This window comes from Schistocerca piceifrons, chromosome 11, assembly GCF_021461385.2.
Source record: "Schistocerca piceifrons isolate TAMUIC-IGC-003096 chromosome 11, iqSchPice1.1, whole genome shotgun sequence".
Taxonomy (NCBI): Eukaryota; Metazoa; Arthropoda; class Insecta; order Orthoptera; family Acrididae; genus Schistocerca; species Schistocerca piceifrons.
In genome coordinates this window covers 63,808,030-63,821,741 of record NC_060148.1, presented here as the reverse complement: position 1 = coordinate 63,821,741, position 13,712 = coordinate 63,808,030, and the positions used below count along the sequence as shown (strand labels likewise).

At 45.7% G+C, this 13,712-nt stretch overlaps 1 protein-coding gene across 1 annotated transcript in view; it reads left to right on the top strand.

The window, feature by feature from the left end:
- Nucleotides 1–13,712, top strand: part of LOC124719695 (chymotrypsin-like protease CTRL-1) — a 122,124-nt gene that overhangs the window by 55,102 nt on the left and 53,310 nt on the right. The window lies entirely within an intron of this gene.

The window sequence follows — 13,712 nt, the reverse complement described above, 5'->3', positions numbered from 1 at the left end:
TCCGACCATTGGTACCTCCCCCTCTCTGATGGTCAGCTCTCAACTTCCTATAATCTCTCGCTCACCCAGCCTCAAGCTGGCTGCCAAACGACTCGTCTGGCTGGGGGGAACGATTGTCGCGATTGGATGTGGATCAGTGTACATTTCCAAGGCAGTAAAGTGGGACGATATGCACAGCCTCCTCTGGGACAGTTCTCCATACCATAAATTCCAAAGCTCCCTGCCTGACATAATATTGACAAACTCCCAGAGGTGACTCTGCTATGAAATAATTAACAGTGACCTTGTTTCACATTACTGAAACGTATTTTAACGAATAACTACAACTACATACATAAGACACCAATGTAACGGAGTGTGATTTACTCAGAGTATCTTTAATTGATAAGGCAGTGTATCTGGTAGAAGTTCATAACCGAGTCTCTGAGTGAGAACATTCCCAAACATGCCATACATCCAACTGATCAAAGAGCAGTAGTCCTTCACTCAGAATAATGAAACTTTCGCCATCCCATCTAACTGTACCAACAGGACAGATCGAAGATTCATACACAAGAATTCATATCATGTAAGTTCAGTACAGCACTCTACTACAGCATCCCACTTGCAATGTCGTTAGCAGAGCTTCAGAAACCGCGAAACTGCCCGGCACTACCCCATCAGACAGTGTGCTACAATGCAAGTGGCAACAGAACGCTCATCAACACAACTCGTATCACTCGCTGGCCACAATCAAAAGTATCCATCCCAGTGCCAGTTCACCTTGGTATTTCTTTTCTAAAATTCACATATATCATTTTATACAATTTTGGCTCTGTAACATCAGAAAGTATGGTGAAGCTCAACAGCTTTTGGAAGCACATCCTCATGATTTCATTTAGTGAACTGAATACCTTCCATTCGGGAGGTCGACGGTTCAAACCGACGTCTGGACATCCAGATTTAGGTTTCCTGTGATTTCCCTAAATTGCTCCAGGCAAATTTCAGGATGGTTCCTTTGAAAGGGAATGGCCGATTTCCTTTCCCATCGTTGACAAAATCCTAGCTTGACCTCTACATTAAACCCAATATTCCTTCCTTTGAATGCCTTGTCCCTACCTACCATTGCTCACCACAGCACTACATATACAATTTCTGCTGTTGTCACTTGTTGGGTCCTTTGCAAGCTGCCTCTCTGCCTCGTGGCTCCATTCTTTTAGGAAAAAGAAGCTAAACACTAACTAGTAACAAAACCCCAGTCGATTTGGAGAATTGTGCCAGTCGCACAGCACAAAGGAGCCACATGTAACACTACTGGTTGCTACAGATACGGCTATCACATGATCTTTTTGGTCTCGCTATTACTTACATAGGACTATAAAAAATTTACCTAAGCTTTGACCTAAGGAATGTGTGAGTCACAGCAAAATCTCCTACGTTGTCACTTTCTGGTAGTAAACTGAATGGCAACACAGGTGTAAATACAAAGAGTAGTGGGAATAGTATGGCCAAAACCGACATACACAAAGTATACTCGGTGATTTTTGTTTCTGTTGAGGTATTCAATCAGAAGACTGGTTTGATGCAGTTACCCGTGCTAGTCTGCCCTGTTCAAGGCTCTTCTTTCTTCTCCTTCTTCTTTATCCTGGCCTTATCCGATGTCTCCAAGGGATCAGCTTGTCAGTGTTAGGATTTGGCAGAGTTAGGGGTAGAGAATGGTTGGATCCCTTCCTACCACTGCCACCACTCCTTTTCCCTCCTTTTGAATACAGCAAAATGCCATGGTGATCTAGTTTATTTTGTATAGGCACTACAAACCACATGACCACAGCATTTTGGTATATAGATCTTATTGTTGACACTCGCAAATAATGCGATAGGCATAAGCTTCTGAAGAGCACTAAGTACCACAAGCCTGTTAAGAAATTAAATTTCTTTTCTGCAACTCATTGCTGATTATTTCGCTCTGTTGTTGTTCTCAGTTTAGAGACTGGTTTGATGCAGCTCTCCATGCTACTCTATCCTGTCCAAGCGTCTTCATCTCCGAGTAACTACTGCAACCTACATACTTCTGAATCTGCTTACTGTATTCATCTCTTGGTCCCCCTCGACGATTTTTACTCCCTGCACTTCCTTCCAATACTAAACTGGTGATCCCTTAAGGCCTCAGAATGTCTCCTGCCAATTGATACTTTCTTATAGTCAAGTTGTGCCACAAATTCCTCTCCTCCCCAGTTCTAGTCAGTACCTGCTCATTAGTTATGTGATCTACCCATCTATTCTTCAATATTTTTCTGTAGCACCACATCTCAAAAGCTTCTGTTTTCTTCTTGTGTAAACTGCTTATCCTCCATGTTTCACTTCACTTGGCTACAGTCCATACAAATATTTTCAGAAAAGACTACCAGACACTTAAATCTATACTCGGTCATAACAAATGTCTCTTCTTCAGAAACGCTTTTCTTGCCATCGCCGGTCTACATTTTATATCCTCTCTATTTCGACCATCATCAGTTATTTTGTTGTCCAAATAGCAAAACTCATCTACTACATTAAGCGTCTCGTTTCCTAATCTAATTCCCTCAGCATCACCTGATTTAATTCGACTACATTCCTTTATCATCGTTTAGCTTTTGTTGATGTTCTTCTTATATCCTCCTTTCAAGACACTGGCCTTCTGTTAAACTGTTCTTCCAAGTCCTTTGCTGTCCCTAACTGAAATGCAATGTCATCGGCAATCATCAAGGTTTTTAGTACTTCTCCCTGGATTTTAATTCTTATTTCAAATTTTTCTTTTGTTTCCTTTAGTGCTTGTTAAATAAACAGATTGAATAGCATTGAGAATAGGCTGCAAACCTGTCTCACTTCTTTCACAACCATTGCTCCCCTTTCGTACTCCTAGACACTTATAGCTGCCACCTGATTTCTGTACAAATTGTAAATAGCCTTTTGCTCCCTGTAATTTACTCACCATCAGAATTTGAAAGAGAGTATTCCAGTGAACATGGTCAAAAGCTTTCTCTAAATCCACAAATGCTATAAAAGTATGTTTGCCTTTCCTTCACCTATCTTCTAAGATAAGTCGTAGGGTAGTATTGCCTTGTGTGCTCCTACATTTCTACACAATCCAAACCGATCGTCCTCAATGTCGGCTTCTGCCAGTTTTTCCATTCATCTATTAGGAATTCGTTTTAGTATTTAGCAACCGTGACTTTTTAAACTGATAGTTCGATAATTTTAACATCTGTCAGCACCTAATCTATTTGGAATTATTACATTCTTCATTACACTGAGGGTATTTCGTCTGTCTCATACATCTTGCTCACCATATGGAAGAGTTTTGTCATGGCTGGCTCTCCCAAGGCTGTGAGAGCTGTAACGGAATGTTGTTTACTCCCAGGGCTTTGTTTTGACTTAGGTCTTTCAGTGCTCTGTCAAATTCTTCATGAAGTATCATATCTCCCATCTCATCTTTATCTACATCCTCTTCCATTTTCATAATATTGCCTTCAAGTACCTCGCCCTTGTATAGACCCTCTATACACTTCTTCTACCGTTCTACTTTTCCTTCTTTGCTTGGGACTGGTTTCCCACCTGGGCTTTTGATAATTGTATGGGTGGATCTCTTTTCTCCAAAGGTCTCTTTAATTCTCCTGTAGGTGACATCTATCTTACCCCTAGTGATGTATGCTTCTACATCCTTAAATTTGTCGTCTAGCCACTCCCGCTTAGCCATTTTTCACTTCCTGTCGAGCTCATTTCTGAGACGTTTGTATTCCTTTTTTCCTGCTTCATTTGCTGAATTTTTATATTTCTCCTTTCATCAATTAAATTCAATATTCCCATCTATATAAGTCACAATTCTAAATACGAGGCCTGTTCAGAAAGTAAGCTCCGATTGATTGCCAAATTGAAACCACAGTGAACATCAGAAATGTTTTACTTGTAACAATTAGCTACACCTTTCAGCTACTTCTCTACGTAGTCGCCGTTCTGACTTAGACTTTTGTCATAGCGTTGTACCAACTTTTCAATAGCCTCATCATAGAAGGCAGCCGCCAGTGCTTTCCGCCAATTCTCCACGCTGGCCTACACCTCGTTGTCTGTGTCAAAATGTTGTCTTCAAAGACAGCGGTTCATGTGACCAGAGATGAAACTCAGGGGGAGACAATTGCGGACTGTATTGTGGGTAATCTCACATTTCCATTTGAAAACGATGCAGGAGCATCTTCATTGCCCCTGCAGAATGCGGCTGAGAATTGTCTTGAAGAAGAAACAGCACGACAGTTATGTAATGTTAGCTGCATAGCTTCAGGCGAAATTTCTCACCAGGCCCTCGTACTTGGCGGCAGACACTATTTTCTAGACATCTTTACGCACTCACTGCGAGCTCAGAAATGAGAAGAGCGACGTGATGCTAACTGAGGTTATACTAGAGACACCACCCAACACATCTGTGCAAAGCTTTATCGGATTTTCATAGTCGTTTCCATTTCGCGACCGATCGGAGCTTACTTTCTGAACGCCTCTCGTAAATCAAAATCTTATGACACATATAATATTAATTGACTGATGGTGCGAAACATCAATTGAATTCTAACTTATAGTCTCATCTCATCACATGTATGGCTAATCAAGTTTGGCATGTCAACAAATCGATAATGAGCATCTATCGAATTCATGTCATATTTGAGCCGTGCTGTGGCTCGCGTTGGTGCTGTTTGTAGGTTTCCGTCCCTGTTGCAGGCCAGACGGTATCATTTAGTTGGCATGGTTGCGGTTGTTTGTCTTCGTATGTTGACTGGCGCCACTCGGTTTTGCAAGCGTTATCTGTCCGCTAGTGGCAGCAGTGGCGATTATCGATATGTAGTAACTGTTGGCCTATCTGTGGGGCGACGTCGTTGTTTTTACAGAGCGTGTGAATGGGCCAGTTCGGTTGGGGACTCAGGAGGAGCCAGGTCCACGCAGTGCGAGAACACGCCGGGACCGCTGGCGGAGCGCATCTACTGCCGGATGGAAGGGCTGTGGTCACGAGGGTGCACGGCCTCGTCGTAAACCAGATCCTGCAGGCTTTAAGATGTGTCAATCCAAGTAGAGAAACCTCCACCATTGTGATATCTCGCGATTCCCCAGTGACCTGGGTTCGTGTTGCTGCTCGTAGTGTCACCGAGGCGAAGAGCAGCGAGTGGAGTGTTTCGGGAAAGCGGATCTGATTAGCTTTCCTCGATTTCTTATTACCACTTACTGCTTACATCTTATGACTACTTACTGCGTTAAGCTTGTTATAATTTGTTAAGTTCAACCAGCGGTAGTTTTCCTGCCTGGTGGCCGCTAACACCCCAGTTACCTGCCCTGGGGGTTAGTGTATGTAACGGCAGTGTACATTTCGTCGCCTTGCCGCTGCTGTGCAGAAAGGCGTGTAGTTTTGACAGCTTTCTTGATTGTAGGCCATTTGTGATTCTTCTACTCCAGTGGTAGTGATTCCTTTCTCGTTCCAGGCGTTCTAAGCACACTATTCTGGGGGCGCAATGCAGTCCACTAGTTCCAGCTTTGGCGTGTTGTTCCATTCTTGCATTTGGTTTATTAGACGTCAGGTAGCTTTAGCAAAATTATCATTAGTCATTCGTTAGACTGAGTTACCATCTTGTGAAGTGAATGCAACTTTTGGCTGCCTATCTCATCACTCATGAAAGTGTTTGTTGCCGGACCTTCTCAGAGGTGGATTCCTGGAGCACCATCTGTGACTGGCCCTTGTGTTTTGTTATTGTATTATTTTTTACCATACCTATTGTTACGACAGAAGGCCACTTGTTACGACTTCTGCAGTACTTGTTAACAGCATACACAGTGGCTGTGCCAAAGACTGAGACGGCGTGGAGTTTTACAATAATTTATTGAACTTTCTTTACAATTTTTCCCTCATCGTCGCTGCCCAGCCCTGCTGCTGCTGCTGTGTAGATTCTCCGACAATGTGCGCAATTCGCGCTGCTGCTCGCACTAGGCCAGCAGTGCTCCGCTGAAGCCAGGATGCCCTGTGGTTGAGATGAACTCGTCGCCGTGAAGTCAGCTGCCGCCGCCTGCTGCACCGGCGGCTGGGAAGCCGTCAGTCGCCGTGTCCGCGAGCTCCCGTCACGGACGGACCACGCGCCGTGGGGCCGGGTTGCCGTGGAGTCCGGGCGTCAGTCCCCGGCGGCGCCTGTGGCCGAGACCGCGCTGCGGCCGGTCCTGCTGGAAGTTCTCGCTGTAGTCAGTCAGCCGTGGTGCCGACCGAACTCGGGCCGACCCCCAGATATCTGGCGGCGAACAGATGACTCCTGCAATCTGGAACAGACTTCCGGAATCGTCACCTACGAAGATTGAACATTCGGACACGGACCACGTCCGTCCTCAGATCCCAACTTCTTCCTGATGGCTTCTGTCCGTTGCTGCCTGCGCTCCACTATTTATATCTGGCAGGAGGACGTTTCTTACCCTCGGTGGTAGCTTTTTGTTATTACCCGTGCAGTATATTGCAGCGTAACAGAGCGTGCCGGCCTCACTTCTCCTTACTCAGCACTCTCCAGGCTTCGCTCGGTGCTCGGTCCGTGTGCGTCCTTGCGTCAGCTTGTTGGTAGACTGCTGCTGTCAGCAAGGCTATCTGTGCCGCACTTACTTCGCAACGCCTCGGTCGCCAGCGTGCCTCTGTTTGGCCGTTCTCCACTGCGTGAAGCAATGCTTACTACATGTGGCCGCAACACTATATTAAAGGTTATGTATGTGTAGTTAATAGTTCTGGTCGCCTTCTGGAATAAATCTAGCAGTGTAAGGGTTGTTTTACAAGGTTACCATCATCTTATTTCACCCATTTTGGTGGTTAGTTTCTTGTTTCTTTTATTAACCTTTGCTTGTATTTGCTGTTTTACAGCAGATTTCTAAATTTTTTATATAATTGCCATTCCTAGCGTATAAGACCTTCAACTGTGACTGTGGTTATTTGCTTAAAAAATAATTGGAGATTTGTATTTTAGCAGTAAGCCTCAAAACCTTATTCACTGTCATTATCTACATTTATACTCCGCAAGCCACCCAACGGTGTGTGGCGGAGGGCACTTTACGTGCCACTGCCATTACCTCCCTTTCCTGTTCCAGTCGCTTATGGTTCGCGGGAAGAACGACTGTCTGAAAGCCTCCGTGCGCGCTCTAATCTCTCTAATTTTACATTCGTGATCTCCTCGGGAGGTATAAGTAGGGGGAAGCGATATATTCGATACCTCGTCCAGAAACGCACCCTCTCGAAACCTGGCGAGCAAGCTACACCGTGATGCAGAGCGCCTCTCTTGCAGAGTCTGCCACTTGAGTTTGTTAAACATCTCCGTAACACTATCACGGTTACCAAATAACCCTGTGACGAAACGCGCCGCTCTTCTCTGGATCTTCTCTATCTCCTCCGTCAGACCGATCTAGTACGCATCCCACACTGATGAGCAATACTCAAGTATAGGTCGAACGAGTGTTTTGTAAGCCACCTCCTTTGTTGATGGACTACATTTTCTAAGCACTCTCCTAATGAATCTCAACCTGGTACCCGCCTTACCAACAATTAATTTTATATGATCATTCCACTTCAAATCGTTCCGCACGCATACTCCCAGATATTTTACAGAAGTAACTGCTACCAGTGTTTGTTCCGCTATCATATAATCATACAATAAAGGATCCTTCTTTCTATGTATTCGCAATACATTACATTCCTGGTGTCTGAGACCTTCTGCTGTGGTTGTGGCCACTTACTTTTTAATATTTCAGTATCTGTAGGTTGTAATCGCAGCGAGTTCTAAAACATTCTTAATTTATTGCCATTCTTGGCGTGTAAGGCCTTCAGCCATGATCACGGTGGCTTGTTCTTTTTAAACATAATCTGTATCCGTATTTTATGGTGATTTGCTAAATTGTAATGCACTGAAAACATTATTATTTACACTGTTGTTTATTCCTTCATTAATAACGTGTGGTATTTTTTTATTTATTGTTGAGTCTGGAATTACTGTTTTAAAAATAAATGTGTGCAACTGTAAACGGCAACCAATAGTAACTGATTATGGCCCCGTCCACAATTGTAACCGAATCCTGCCTTTCCTTGACTACCACCTGGTTTCAATATTGATCTTATTCTTATAGATTTGCGGTATAAGGAGCCATTTGAATGTGCAGAAACAGAGGAAGCAGAGGAAAATAATTTAAACGAAATGTTGTCACGCAGACAAACTGATGGTTAAAATGGATCTGAGCACTATGGGACTTAACTTCTGAGGTCACCAGTCCCCTAGAACTTTTTTTTTTTTTGTCATCAGTCTACTGACTGGTTTGATGCGGCCCGCCCCGAATTCCTTTCCTGTGCTAACCTCTTCATCTCAGAGTAGCACTTGCAACCTACGTCCTCAATTATTTGCTTGACGTATTCCAATCTCTGACTTCCTCTACAACTTTTGCCCTCTACAGCTCCCTCTAGTACCATGGAAGTCATTCCCTCATGTCTTAGCAGATGTCCTATCATCCTGTCCCTTCTCCTTATCAGTGTTTTCCACATATTCCTTTCCTCTCCGATTCTGCGTAGAACCTCCTCATTCCTTACCTTATCAGTCCATATAATTTTCAACACTCGTCTATAGCACCACATCTCAAATGCTTCGATTCTCTTCTGTTCCGGTTTTTCCACAGTCCATGTTTCACTACCATACAATGCTGTACTCAAGACGTACATCCTCAGAAATTTCTTCCTGTTTTGATATTAGTAGACTTCTCTTGGCCAGAAATGCCTTTTTTCCCATAGCGAGTCTGCTTTTGATGTCCTCCTTGCTCCGTCCGTCATTGGTTATTTTACTGCCTAGGCAGCAGAATTCCTTAACTTCATTGACTTCGTGACCATCAATCCTGATGTTAAGTTTCTCGCTGTTCTCTTTTCTACTACTTCTCATTACCTTCCTCTTTCTCCGATTTACTCTCAAACCATACTGTGTACTCATTAGACTGTTCATTCCGTTCAGCAGATCATTTAATTCTTCTTCACTTTCACTCAGGATAGCAATGTCATCAGCGAATCGTATCATTGATATCCTTTCATCTTGTATTTTAATTCCACTCCGGAACCTTTCTTTTATTTCCATCATTGCTTCCTCGATGAACAGATTGAAGAGCAGGCGCGAAAGGCTACAGCCTTGTCTTACACCCTTCTCAATTCGAGCACTTAGTTCTTGATCGTCCACTCTTATTATTCCCTCTTGGTTGTTGGACATATTGTATATGACCCGTCTCTCCCTATAGCTTACCCCTACTTTTTTCAGAACCTCGAACAGCTTGCACCATTTTATATTGTCGAACGCTTTTTCCAGGTCGACAAATCCTATGAAAGTGTCTTGAGTTTTCTTTAGCCTTGCTTCCATTATTAGCCGTAACGTCAGAATTGCCTCTCTCGTTCCTTTACTATTCCTAAAGCCAAACTGATCGTCACCTAGCGCATTCTCAATTTTCTTTTCCATTCTTCTGTATATTATTGTTGTAAGCAGCTTCGATGCATGAGCTTTTATGCTGATTGTGCGATAATTCTCGCACTTGTCAGCTCTTGCCGTCTTCGGAATTGTGTGGATGATGCTTTTCCGAAAGTCAGATGGTATGTCGCCAGACTCATATATTCTAGACACCAACGTGAATAGTCGTTTTGTTGCCACTTCCCCCAATGATAGAACTTAGAACTACTTAAACCTAACTAACCTAAGGACATCACACACACATGCATGCCCGAGGCAGGATTCGAACCTGCGACCGTAGTGGTCGCGCGCTTCCAGACTGTACCGCCTGGAACCGCTCGGCCACCCCGGCCAGCAGACACACTGAAGCACCAAAACCTTAGATCTAGTCTCTATGAACCCAGTGAAGCCATTTTACTGTACACTCTTGGAGCCTGCAAAAAATAAAATCTGTTACTGATGCGTTTTAGGGTTATTTTCTTTACTTAATGAGTCCCAGTAACTCTGTGATTCATAGAACTCCTTTTCCTTCGCCAGTCGTAAGTCTTGGGTAGCTTCACCTGTTACTGCATTTCATGGAATTTGGTTCGTCTTTTAGTGTAGCGTTTCTGATGAAATACAGGTTACCCTTCAGGCCGACATGTGTAGTCCCTTGCATAACTGTTTATCCCCCAAATGTCCTATGGCTTCATTCCAGTTTTTTCCTCTGGAGTCTCCAGCACCGCGAAATAGCATTCCAAAGGCATAAACCACAATGTTATCAACCACGCCCATGAAAACAACCAAGGGTTTCGCTGCTAAGTGCTAGAAGACTGGTCCCTTGCTGATAGACTTTCAGGCTTTACTTCAGTATTCTGCCACGTCAACAACACCAACCGAAGCAAGTTATCTGCAGACATTCGTACTTCCTGCGGGCAGCGATGACAAAATTAACAAGCTGGCCACTTGAGTCATTGCAGTCGGCTGGTGCCCACACTGGGTTGCCCTGTCTCTCCACCTAGACTGCTGCATGCAAAAGCCGTGTGCTCTATGATGGGCAGGGCACGTCGCTATCTGAGCACGATGCTAGCCACGGCCAAGACACTTCGCTGCAATCTCAGATCAGTTTATCATGCGCTGCACTCATTTTGCTACCATATTTGGATTTCTCTCTTATCAGTGGTTTCGGACTGTGGTGTCACCGCCAGACGCCACCCTTGCTAGGTGGTAGCTTTAAATCGGCCGCGGTCTATTTAGTACATGTCGGACCCGCGTGTCGCCACTGTGTGATCGCAGACCGAGCGCCACCACAAGGCAGGTCTCGAGATACGGAAGAGCACTCGCCCCAGTTGTACGACGACTTTGCTAGCGACTACACTGACGAAGCCTTCTCTCATTTGCCGAGAGACAGAATAGCCTTCAGCTAAGTCCATGGCTACGACCTAGCAAGGCGCCATTAGCCTTACATAGTTTGATAGTTATCGTATGAAATGTCTCATCAAGAATGCTGTAATTCACATCAAAGAATAAAAGATAAGTATTCGAGGAGCTGCATACTTTTCTTGTTAGAATTCACTACTTGTCCTGTTCCAGAATTCACGCCCGTCTGCGTTAGATAGCGTGCCTTTAGGCCACCTCTATCTACAAGGTGTTGGCACATTTGCCAACACATCATTGGCGACGAGTCAACGGAAAGGGTCTTGTTCTTTCTAATTGCTTACATTTACTTGTGTCATGGCTTCGCCAGATGTACTGTCCGAATTTTATCTCTTGCAGAATCAGCAGACGCAGGCGTTATTGGATGCCCTTGGACAGCTCGTCCAGGGTCAACGTGCACTGCAACACGACGCGGCAGCCGCCGCTTCGCCGCTACCGCAGCCACAACATGCAGTTGCACCGCAGTTTCGCAATTTTGACGCGGCGCACGAGACTTGGACCGAGTGGTCACGCCAGTTTGGATTTCATCTCGCCGCCTACAGAATTCAAGGTAACGAGCGGCAGCCTCACTTATTGTCTTGTGTCGGCGTGCAAACGTATCGTGTGATAGTGAAATTGTTTTCCCGACGCGACGTAGCGACTCTGTCCTACGATGAAATTTTGTCGGCATTGGACGCCTATTTCAAAGAAACAGTTAATGGAGTTGCAAAACGGTATACGTTCTTTCGTACAAAACGTACGGCCGGTCAAACTAATCGGGAGTGGGTTGCAACTTTGCAAGGCCTTACTAGGGATTGTGCGTTTGAATGTGACTGTGGCCTTCCTTATTCAGATACTATGGTGCGTGATGCAATAGCACAGAACGTTTCTGATGTTCGCATACGAGAACAGATTTTGAAACTAGTTAATCCATCCCTTCAGCAAGTGATAGACATATTGGATAGACAAGACACACTTGACTGTGCTCAGGAATCATTTGAAACTTCGCCAGCTGTGTGTTGCATTAACCGGGCCGCCGGGCGCGCTGCAAGGAACTGCAAACAGCCTTCGCGCACGTCCGCACAACCACGTGTCCCGCGAAAGCGAGCAAATGCAGTGCTGAAATCATGCCCGCGGTGTGCAACTAGACATTCGCGTGAACATTGCCCGTCACGCCAAGCTATTTGCTTTTTCTGTAATAAGAAAGGACATGTTCAAAGTGTTTGCCAGAAAAAGCTCCGATCAGACAATCACAATCATTCCAGGCCCTTTGCTTCGCGCCGGAATCGAACCAAGGACACTCAAGCTCGTGGACCTTCGCCCATGGACATTCATATTGTTAATTCCACTTCGTTCAGTGCCACTGTCTCTAACTGTGACGGTGTTCGTCCCACAAAAAGTGTGCGGCGATGTCCCCGGAAATCACGTCAATTAGCAAGTGATGCTGTGCCTGTATCAGTTCAAATTGCACGAGACAGTCGCTCTTGTCGTCAGCAGGACAATAAACTTTTTGTAGATTTGGACTTTCATGGCAAGGTCATACCATTCCAGCTCGATACCGGAGCTGCAGTTTCATCTCAATCAGCTGCGCCTCTGTCGTCGCACGGGTTCTGCCGCTCCCCGTCTGCTTTCAGCGACGGTGCCGTCCGGTCAGCGCACTGGGGACCCATCTACTGGCTCGCCTCATCCCCAGGTGTTACCGACGATGCCTTCCATTTTGCCCCATGGCGACGCGCCGCCGCCGCCGCCTGTTCTCCCGCCGGCGCCGCCCGCACTCGACGCTTCGCTGCAGCCGCCAAGCGCCTCCCTGGGACACGCGCCGCCGATCGCTTCCCGTGACCAGCTGTCCTCCGCCATGGAACTTTTGCCCGCTCCGGACCACATGACGTCGTCGCGCGTCGGGTACCCCGACGCAATGGAGGTCGACCCTTCGGCCCCTCCTGTCTCATTACGGGTGCATACACCGCATGTTGACGTGCACCCTGGACTAGGTTTTCAGGCGTTTCCTAGCTCCCCTCGGACCGAATGGCCGGGTGCGGGTGGCACAGCCTCGCCTGTTGTTAGCCTCCCCACCTCATTGCATACGTCAACATGGGGTCCCCCCCCCACGGCGGGCGGAAGCCTTATAACACGACCGTTCGCCGATTTGCGGGGGAGGAATGTGGTGTCACCGCCAGACACCACACTTGCTAGGTGGTAGCTTAAATCGGCCGCGGTCTATTTAGTACATGTCGGACCCGCGTGTCGCCACTGTGTGATCGCAGACCGAGCGCCACCACAAGGCAGGTCTCGAGATACGGAAGAGCACTCGCCCCAGTTGTACGACGACTTTGCTAGCGACTACACTGACGAAGCCTTCTCTCATTTGCCGAGAGACAGTTAGAATAGCCTTCAGCTAGGTCCATGACTACGACCTAGCAAGGCGCCATTAGCCTTACATAGTTTGATAGTTATCGTATGAAATGTCTCATCAAGAATGCTGTAATTCACATCAAAGAATAAAAGATAAGTATTCGAGGAGCTGCATACTTTTCTTGTTAGAATCCACTACTTATCCTGTTCCAGAATTCACGCCCGTCTGCGTTAGATAGCGTGCATTTAGGCCGCCTCTATCTACAAGGTGTTGGCACATTTGCCAACACATCACGGACAGTTATCACATGGCTACGATGAAGTGCGAGAGCTTTTTTTACGTTTTCTATGCGTTCGACAAAACTACAGTATTGTGAATTTATTGGTAAATTAATTGCGCTTCTGTTTGTCACACTCTCTAAAAGTGTTTCTGCATATATCTGTAGACATTTCAAACATACACCTATTACAGCTGAGCAGCGA